This window comes from Engraulis encrasicolus, chromosome 8 (assembly GCF_034702125.1).
Source record: "Engraulis encrasicolus isolate BLACKSEA-1 chromosome 8, IST_EnEncr_1.0, whole genome shotgun sequence".
NCBI classification, from domain to species: Eukaryota; Metazoa; Chordata; class Actinopteri; order Clupeiformes; family Engraulidae; genus Engraulis; species Engraulis encrasicolus.
This window is the reverse complement of record NC_085864.1, coordinates 48,203,937-48,214,552: the sequence shown is the minus strand read 5'-3', so window position 1 is coordinate 48,214,552 and position 10,616 is coordinate 48,203,937. Positions and strand designations below refer to the sequence as shown.

Genomic DNA, 10,616 nt, shown 5'->3' with positions numbered 1-10,616 from the left:
TCTCAGATGACTTCGTCCTGGGCCCAACCAACCAGTGGTCCTGGATAAGGCCACAAACCTGCAGATCATTCACCAGCTAAAACCTGAATCACAATAACCACAGCATGCAAAAGGAGCACAATACATTCTGAACAGAAATGCTCAAATAACACATTGTGTCCAGGAGTGACATATGCTGCATTCAGGTTCTTGAGATTTGAGCTGTTTCATTAACAATATGGGTAAATCAGAGCTGAATGAACACATTCTAGTACAACATGAAGGTTCTAGCTTTTAAATGCAACTTATTTCATATTTTAATGTGCTTCGGAGGCTGAGATATTAAGGTTTTAATAGGGAGAGGGCACCTTTTCTCAAAAAGGGCTTAGGCTAAAATGGGATAAAATGTTACCGTTTTCCAGCCAGATAAAAATTCCCAAGGTGTTGATGGAAATTTAAAACAGACTGTGTTTAATGCCACCAGTCTGTATTCAATTACTTTCCCCTGCGTGCTTGATGGGCTGCAAGCGTGCTGTCGTTTCGTGAACGGCGGTAATTTCAGAGCAAATGTAGCTTGAAAATGGTTCCAATTCCAAATTGGTCTTTGCTAGTATTTGATCAAGTGCATTAAACACGAACATGATTGCACATTCCCAATCTGTTCCACTAACCTCCTATTTACACGGGTCAGCGATTACACATCAAGGTCTCTTTGCGTATCTCTACCTGATGTTTTGCATGGAAATTTCAAAGACTCAGGGCCCATTGCTAGTCTTTCACGGACACATAAACCTTTTCCAAATCTGATGCTTATGAGGAATACAACAATTGTGTGAGGGGTGTATGGACTGTAGGATGCATTATATGCATCTCAATACTGGGGTGCATTTCTCAAAAGCATAGTTGCTAACTATGTTAGCTACTTTGTCGTTTGTCATGCAATTTCCCATTGGCAACTTCTCAAGTTGCTAACTGGCTAACAACTACACTTTTGAGAAATGCACCCCTGGGTTGTATCCAGTGGTGTGAACAGACATTTTGGGGGGCAGTTACTGAAGGGTGGGTGGGGGGTGTTTGAGGATAGTGAAACTTCCGGCTGCCTTACTAAGCTATTTATTATACCAGGTTATTATTGTCACATGCTTTTCATCATGAAGCATTTGTAGACAGGGACCACAGTACATTGTGACAAAAATGCTTTCAAAAAGAACTTTCAAAAAGGGCTTTTTTTGTGCAGTAGGACAAATGTGCAGGTGCTAGCACCACCTCGTCCCTATCTGTGCCTATGGTTGTATACAGAAAGGTTGACAGGAGCCTCCTACTGTGCAAACATTTTCTCTCCCTTACAATTGTAATCATCTCTGCATGTGTACTGTACCTTCCAGAGTTTCATTGAAATCATTGACTTTTTGACGTCCTATTAAAGACATGAATTATTGAAATTATAATGAAAGATAAATAAGCCACTACTGTAGAAGAAAACATCAAATACACAGACATGTTATTTTTTTTAATTTTTTTTTATTTTTTTTACCAGACTTTGACTAGTGTAAAATCATTTATGAGACATATATGATAAAACATGTCGAATATCAATTGGATGTCAATGCTTTCTGTGTAATTGCAATGACTTCATAGACGGCCTGGCTTCATGCAGCTCTTTGTACTTGATTTGAGTCACAGCATGAGTTCCACTCTATGTACAGATGTTGGATGTACTCTGAATTCCCTCAGATCAAAGTACTGTGTGACCAACACAGTGAGCAACATCATAGGAGTTGTGCTGACTGTGTATGTAGAACACACACATCATGAAAATGGGCTTGTTTGTGATGAAACAGTGCTGCACCGACCGAGCAGGACGCATGCACAATGCAAAATTATGATGCATTCTGGTTAGAAAATTCTAACCAGAATGCGTTGAAATGGCAAAGTGTGCAGGCACGCTGCATGGCCATGCGCCATCACGATCAAGATTATAGTTCTTGTAGAAGAGTAAACAAAGGGCATGTGAAATTTCAAACACTCAGTCAGGGCCCATTGCTAGTCTTTCACGGACAAATCCAAATCTGATGCTTATGAGGAATACAACAATTGTGTGAGGGGTGTATGGACTGTAGGATGCATTATATGCATCTCAATACTGGGGTGCATTTCTCAAAAGCATAGTTGCTAACTATGTTAGCTACTTTGTTGTTTGTCATGCCATTTCCCATTGGCAACTTCTCAAGTTGCTAACTGGCTAACAACTACGCTTTTGAGAAATGCACCCCTGGGTTGTATCCAGTGGTGTGAACAGACATTTTTGGGGGGCAGGTACTGAAGGGTGGGTCGGGGGTGTTTGAGGATAGTGAAACTTCCGGCTGCCTATAGGCTATATATTATACCAGGTTATTATTGTCACATGCTTTTCATCATGAAGCATTTGTAGACAGGGACCACAGTACATTGTGACGAAAGAACTGTCATTTTTTCTGTCCAGTAGGACAAATGTGCAGGTGCTAGCACCACCTCGTCCCTATCTGTGCCTATGGTTGTACACAGAAAGGTTGACAGGAGCCTCCTACTGTGCAAACATTTTCTCTCCCTTACAATTGTAATCATCTCTGCATCATGTGTACTGTACCTTCCAGAGTTTCATTGAAATCATTGACTTTTGTGACGTCCTATTAAAGACATGAATTATTGAAATTATAATGGAAGATAAGTAAGCCACTACTGTAGAAGAAAAATCAAATACACAGACATGTTATTTATTTTTTTTATTTTTTTTTTACCAGACTTTGACTAGTGTAAAAATCATTTATGAGGCATACACGATAAAACATGTCGAATATCAGTTGGATGTCAATGCTTTCTGTGTAATTGCAATGACTTCATAGACGGCCTGACTTCATGCAGCTCTTTGTACTTGATTTGAGTCACAGCATGATTTCCACTCCATGTACAGATGTTGGATGTACTCGGAATTCTCTCAGATGAAAGTATTGTGTGACCCACACAGTGAGCAACATCATAGGAGTAACACACACATCATGAAAATGGGCTTGTTTGTGATGAAACAGTGCTGCACCGACCGAGCAGGACGCATGCACAGTGCAAAATTATGATGCATTCTGGTTAGAAAATTCTAACCAGAATGCGTTGAAATGGCGAAGTGTGCAGGTGCGCTGCACGGCCATGCGCCATCACGATCAAGATTATAGTTCTTGTAGAAGAGTAAACAAAGGGCATGTGACAGGACACTCAGGGGAAAGCACTAACCAGCCTCAGTATATACTGTAGTAAGTATTCAGTATGTTGTCCATTCTAAGACTGACCTCCAATCAAAACAGACACGGACACAGAGATGGAGCGCCACAGCAAAGTCATTTGCGTTTCTGATATATCAAAACAGACAGAAGTCATTTCCACACTCCACATGTGGCCTCCATGCAAATGACATGGACAGATTAAGGCTGTTTGTAAAGTTGCCAACTGTGTCTGTGGGACGTTCAAAAACTCTGGTTGCTATGCCATGAATACATCAATTTTGAATACTAAATGTGGATCAGTAACAAGACAGAATCTCTCCATTCCTCACGAAAGAAATGGGGAGCGAAGGGCAGACAACCATGTTTCCTTTCCCTAAAGCATTTATAATGCATTGTCCTTACACTGAATTCCTCTTCATTAAATACTGTGTTTCATTTGATACCAGGAGGGGGAGAGACAGTAGCCTCTGCCAGACTCTCAGGTTGACTTGATGATGACTAAGCACCCTTTCGGATTTCGCAGTTCCACTACACAGAAAACCTTAATAAGACCCACTTAGTGCTGAAGCTGACATTTGTACTGAACGCTCACTGAACAAATCATCCACTGAAACTTTTTCGGAGGACTATTCTTCTTGTCTCCTCTGTCCTCAGACGGGCTTCCAGATAAGTTTAGTTTCTCACCGCTGTGAGAAATTAGAATAATTACCCGTCACTGTGATGTAAATGGGAGAGGGCACTTACACGTGAGGTGCTTCAGAAATTGGGACATTGTTGGAGATGTTGCTGGGTGTAGAGCCAGTGACCTTTTCCTGGAAAAAAGAATCAGGTAGGCCTACACCTACAGGAATATAGTCTTTGTCACATTGTATTTACATTAAAATATTAAAGGTTATGTGGAACCACGGCCTTAAACACACATGCTCACACACACACGCACGCACGCACGCATGCACGCGCACACACACACACACACACGCACGCAAGCAAGCATGCACACACGCACACCTGCAAACAAACCATGGTGAGTATGACATCACAACCCACCCTCTTTACAAACACACATATGCAAACTCACACAAACCCCTCCACATACACGCACATGCACACACACACACACACACACACACACACACACACACACACACACACACACACACACACACACACACACACACACACACACACACACACACACACACACCATAGCCACAACACAAGTGTGAGACGTTTGGGTGTTGAGAGTTGAGGCCTGAGGTGGTGAACAGCTGCCACGCTACTTCAGGGTGGAGAGGGGATAGCAGGCTGCATTCTCACCTCTGCCTGCCTCTCTCCCTAGCTGTAAAACTTTCCATTTTTATCCTTTGGCATGGCCAACGAACCTCAGCTTTTCTTTTCTCCTTTTTATACTGTTCTTTTGCCTAGGTATATATTTTTTGTTGCTCTCGTGTCTCCTACAACACTCTTTAACACATAAAAAATAGCCCAAGTGTACCATTTTCATCAGGGCACCTCTCAACCAAAGCTAATTCCAGCCACATCTTGGGGGGGGGGGGGCTGTCGTATGCAACTTGGTATACCGTGATATGAGGAGAGAGTGTAGTTTGTACTTGAAGACCTTATCATGAGGAACGAGTGTATTTTGTGTTTCAAGCCTTTTTAAGCATATTTAAGCCCATTTGGGAAACTCCAACTCCCATTGTCATTGTGACACAGCACTCCACAGCACACAAGTGAACACTGCACACTGCACACAACGAAATTGCATTTTAAGCCTCACCCGTGCAAGGGGGCAGCCCTCAGTGGCGCCCCATGGGGAGCAGTGCGGTGGGACGGTACCATGCTCAGGGTACCTCAGTCATGGAGGAGGATGGGGGAGAGCACTGGTTGATTACTCCCCCCACCAACCTGGCGGGTCGGGAGTCGAACGCCCTAACCGCTCACCCATGACTGCCCTAGATCAAGATCATATTATGAGGAGAGAGTGTTGTTTGTCATTGAAGGTGTGTTTCTGATATTGGCACTTCCGGCGTTGCTTCTAGTCAGGCCTAAAACAATGTAGATATTGTTTCTCATCTCCCGAAAAATTGGGAACTCCACCCACTTTGTCAGACACCAGTAGCAAACCTAGGGAGGCGGATCAACCATGTTGTTTGGAAAATATTTGGGAAACTTTAATTGATATGCTCTTGTTCAGACCTCGAAGAGATTTGAAAGTCGATGATAATCAGGTTAGCTCAGTAGAGCCTAAACCTACATATTGTGTCATCTGCTCTACTGTTCAGAGCCTACATCTGTGTGTAGCATATTGGTGCGTGTGCCTTTAAGCCACAGCGGCAATTGGCTGTGGCGCGGTGTGTCATGTGAGTGAGGAGCACCAATTGCTAAGATTTTAGTTTCTTTTAAAAGCGCTACACCTGCTTCATTTGGGCGGCGGCTGGTCGATCATCATTTGGCTCTGGGTTCTGTTGTCACTGGGAGAGCCCGCACCCGTAGGCATATGTATTCCCCGGGGATGTGGAAGCCCTCGTGGGGTTGTTTGGTCCTGCGGTGCGTCTTCTGACCAAGAGCGTAACCGCTTGAGTTTCTGCTGAAGTGCTGGCGTGGGCATTCTCTCAACTTCTCCCGGTAGGCTATGCCCCCGTTGTCCCTACGACTGATTATATTTTAATCGTAAACATTCCTCTCACTCGCTGCATGCCCTCATCTTGTTCCAGGCAACTGCTGTACCTAGCCTGTCCGTTTTACTGCTGTTGCCCTTGCTGCTGTCGGCGTAGGCGATGTGCCTCGCCCATCGGGTATGTTACACTCTCCACCATTTGCCTTCAAATTATTAAATATGTAGGCTGCCTAGTCATACTTTCCCCCGATGCCTTCTGTCTGCAGGTAGCCTGGATCAACATATGTAGGGCCAACGGCCCGTGACGCGCTGCTGTTTTTGTTCTCAGGACAATTATTGTGGACGAGTGTGTGTGTGGAGACTGTGTTAAGTGACGCGCGGTGCGCGCTTGGAACTCTCGTGTGGAGAGAGTGTTTGGTGACGCGCGTGGTTGCGCGCTGATACTCAGTGGAGTGTGTGTGTGTGTGTGTGTGAATGCGATGTGTGGGTCCTAGCTCTCTTTTGTTTGATTAATTTGCGTTTGATTTCTGTTTCGTTTCTTATTGTATTGGTGTATTGTGTGTTGGCCGTGTCGGGTACACCACACACCTGTAACTGGTCAGTAGGACCACCCTACAGTAGTTTCTCACGTGCAGTGCTCAGGCCTTATGCCGAGTGTAACTTTGTGTGCTGTGTTAATGATTTACTTCCATGCATGCTTATATTCAACTAGATGTGCTTGCTGTGCTAATTGTGTGCTACATCGTGTTAACTTGTACTGAAGCTACTCAGGGGAAGCCTAAGCCAACTCGTTATTGTGTGGTTACCTGTCCCGCGCCAATGTACGTTTTGTTTATTTTGTGGTTTTAAATAACATTGTATTGCATACCTCCTGACGTATTAAAAAGAAGAAAGTAATTGTTCCCTGTAATCCTGTCTCTGTCGTTCCTTACGAACCTGTGTGCTTTGACGCACTAGTGTGTAATTCAATTTCCAGAGGGACTTTAGCGCCCTCTGGTGGCGTAGTCGGTTCATTGATTAAATAATATTTGTGTCAGTTCACCTGGTCATGCTACATTTGACGTGACGTCGGCAGGGTAGGACATAAGAGACAGGATTTTTGGGGTTTTTAGTTTGTTTTACCAACGGACTACTTTGTTGTCTTGGTTAATTCAGTGAGGTGTGTGCATGTATGAGAGCTTGTGTGAGTGAAACCAAAGTGGTAGAGAACAAAAACAGCAGCCCGTCTCACGGCCAATCCACACTGGCCGTCCATCTATCCCTGAGTCGTCAAACCATTGCTTGTCCTGATGGCCTACAACATGGAGGATGAACGTCGTGAATTCGAGGAACTGAAGCGCATGGCGGAAAGTCAACAGGAGCAGATACGTCTGATTTCTCAAGGGATAGACCTTCTGAAGAGGCTCCAACCAGGCTCGCGTGGAGCCACTGTCATTTGCTGGCGGTGCCAGCAGCCCGGACACCTGGCCCGGGACTGTGATGGGCAACGGGTCACTGCAGGTGCGCAGCCCTCTCCTGCAGCCAAGTCCGGGACCCATGGTCTGTTCTCCCCACATCGGCCGGACGGAGGCCTGACGTCTGGACTGGGGAGTGAACGTTCGAGAGGGGGACTGCCGGGTCCAAGGCATGGACCCATGTCCATCCACCCAAATTCCACCTCTTACTATGTGATTGTGCAATGTGTGTATATGTGTCTATGTGTGTGTATGCTCATGTTGAATTTAATGGGCGCATATTAATGGGTGGGTGCCTGCGTGCGTGGGTATGTGTGATTGTTTACTTTGTGAGTGTGTGCGTGTGTGGGAATGGGTGCGCGCGCATGCGACCGGAGTCCCAGTGGTGGGAAATAGGCTATTCAGGCATCGGGGGTCTCTATGTTGTTGTCGTCGGGGCGACGACAGAAATACTGGGGGAAGATTGTAGCATATTGGTGCGTGTGCCTTTAAGCCACAGCGGCAATTGGCTGTGGCGCGGTGTGTCATGTGAGTGAGGAGCACCAATTGCTAAGATTTTAGTTTCTTTTAAAAGCGCTACACCTGCTTCATTTGGGCGGCGGCTGGTCGATCATCATTTGGCTCTGGGTTCTGTTGTCACTGGGAGAGCCCGCACCCGTAGGCATATGTATTCCCCGGGGATGTGGAAGCCCTCGTGGGGTTGTTTGGTCCTGCGGTGCGTCTTCTGACCAAGAGCGTAACCGCTTGAGTTTCTGCTGAAGTGCTGGCGTGGGCATTCTCTCAACTTCTCCCGGTAGGCTATGCCCCCGTTGTCCCTACGACTGATTATATTTTAATCGTAAACATTCCTCTCACTCGCTGCATGCCCTCATCTTGTTCCAGGCAACTGCTGTACCTAGCCTGTCCGTTTTACTGCTGTTGCCCTTGCTGCTGTCGGCGTAGGCGATGTGCCTCGCCCATCGGGTATGTTACACTCTCCACCATTTGCCTTCAAATTATTAAATATGTAGGCTGCCTAGTCATACTTTCCCCCGATGCCTTCTGTCTGCAGGTAGCCTGGATCAACATATGTAGGGCCGACGGCCCTTGACGCGCTGCTGTTTTTGTTCTGCCGACAATTATTGTGGACGAGTGAGTGCGTGTGGAGAGTGTGTTAAGTGATGCGCAGTGCGCGCTTGGAACTCTCGTGTGGAGAGAGTGTTTGGTGACGCGCGTGGTTGCGCGCTGATACTCAGTGGAGTGTGTGTGAATGCGATGTGTGGGTCCTAGCTCTCTTTTGTTTGATTAATTTGCGTTTGATTTCTGTTTCGTTTCTTATTGTATTGGTGTATTGTGTGTTGGCCGTGTCGGGTACACCACACACCTGTAACTGGTCAGTAGGACCACCCTACAGTAGTTTCTCACGTGCAGTGCTCAGGCCTTATGCCGAGTGTAACTTTGTGTGCTGTGTTAATGATTTACTTCCATGCATGCTTATATTCAACTAGATGTGCTTGCTGTGCTAATTGTGTGCTACATCGTGTTAACTTGTACTGAAGCTACTCAGGGGAAGCCTAAGCCAACTCGTTATTGTGTGGTTAGGGACTGTTCGTAATTTACCGGGGGGGGAGGGCTGGTGCGTAGGGGGGGGAGGGCCATGGTGAAAAAAAATGAGGTGGGGGGGAGGGCCATGGCAAAAAAAATCGGAGTTAGGGGGAGGGCCATGGGAAAAAATATATATTTTATTTTATTTTAAATAATAATAAAAAATGCAATACTTCTCTGAAACACATCGCTTTGCGATGCAAGGTCCTGGGTACATACTTTAGCACTGAAGCGTGAAGCGTGTATCTGTAGTCATCCCTAGGCATACCTAGGGATGCGTGTAGGCATACCGAATTATGTGTTAGCCTAGGCTAAATATTATTTTGGTGCTTTTGTGTGGAAAAGACCTTGTGCCATAACGGTGACCGCGATTTCCTTAGGCTACTGCTGGAACGACATCGCAAAGTTGGTCCTAGATCAACATCTGGTTTGAGTGGTTATCTATGTCAGATTTCGCGCCTGTAACGTCTTCTGTAGCCTATGGATTAAGATCAGTTATGCAGAAGTGCCATGCTGTTACAAAATAGGCCTACAATTATTCACTGACAGGTTAAGTTTAGGAATATGTTTTGGTAAAGGCATAATTTGGCATGTTGTTAGGTTGGTGCACACATTTTCACTGACAGGTTGTTTAGGAATTAGTTTTGGTTTAGGCACAGTTCCACATAGCCACTGTAATAGCCTACCTAGCCATAACCAGAGCCGTGACGGCACTTGGCATGCCCGTTAATTTTTGGAATCAGACCTAGAATAGGCTAACATACCAGATATTGTTCCAGGACCAACTTTGCGATGTCGAGGAAATCGCGGTCACCGTGCCCAACGCAGGGCGCCCCTCCAGCTGTTTCGCTCGCTATCATAGTCGACTTGAACATTTGGTGATGTGTCCGTGCATCGCAAGGCACAGAGAGATGTGCACGAACAAGCCTACTAACTTTGGACAGAGCTTCGAGGCGGCTGCTCAACTTCGGAATCTCGAAGTGAAATGAAGCCTATTTTCTTCCAACCGGCATTATCAGCTGTCAAACTGGAGCGCGCCACCCTAAAAATGCAGCGGTTTATTTAATTGTTCATCGGTGTCCACAAGAATGTCTACTTTTGGGAAAATAAAAACACGTTTTGAAATAGTCTAGGCTATAGCTACTGTTTGGAGCCATACGCCTACTTCAACCCTGTAATCCCACCAACTCGAGTCATCCTGCAGGTGAGACCGCTTGCTCACGCAGCTTGGTCTAGGATCCGCATGATTGACAACCTAGAACTAGACTCTAGGTTGTCAATCATGCGGGCAGAGCGAGAGAGAAGAGAGGGTGGGGGGTTCACTTCGAGATTCCGCAGTTGAGCAGCCGCCTCGAATCTCTCGGTCCAAAATTGAACAGAATAGTTAATAGGCTACACTGTTCGTGCACATCTCTCTGTGACAATTGCCATGCACTGACATGACCAAATGTTTAAGTTGACAAGGATAGCGAAACAGAAGTGCCGTGCGTCGGGGTTAAATGGCGCAATGTCTTCTCACACAACAGCACCAAAAATTAGGCTATATTTAGCATTTACATTTTTGTACCTGTAGGGGGAGGGCCATGGGAAAACAAAATTGAAGTGGGGGGAGGGCCATGGGGAAAAAATTGAGGTGGTGGGGGAGGGCCATGATTTTTTTTTTGGACCGGACTTCCAGCGCACCAGCCCTCCCCCCCCCGGTAAATAACGTACAGTCCCTTACCT

The 10,616-nt window shown here is 45.8% G+C and overlaps 1 long non-coding RNA gene across 1 annotated transcript; it reads left to right on the top strand.

Moving 5' to 3' along the window:
- The first annotated feature begins 7,758 nt into the window (after positions 1-7,758).
- Positions 7,759-8,454, top strand: LOC134453747 (uncharacterized). The gene is made up of 3 exons (XR_010035721.1): positions 7,759-8,100; positions 8,190-8,270; positions 8,359-8,454. It is a non-coding gene; the product is annotated as an uncharacterized LOC134453747 (long non-coding RNA).
- The last annotated feature ends 2,162 nt before the right edge of the window (positions 8,455-10,616 follow it).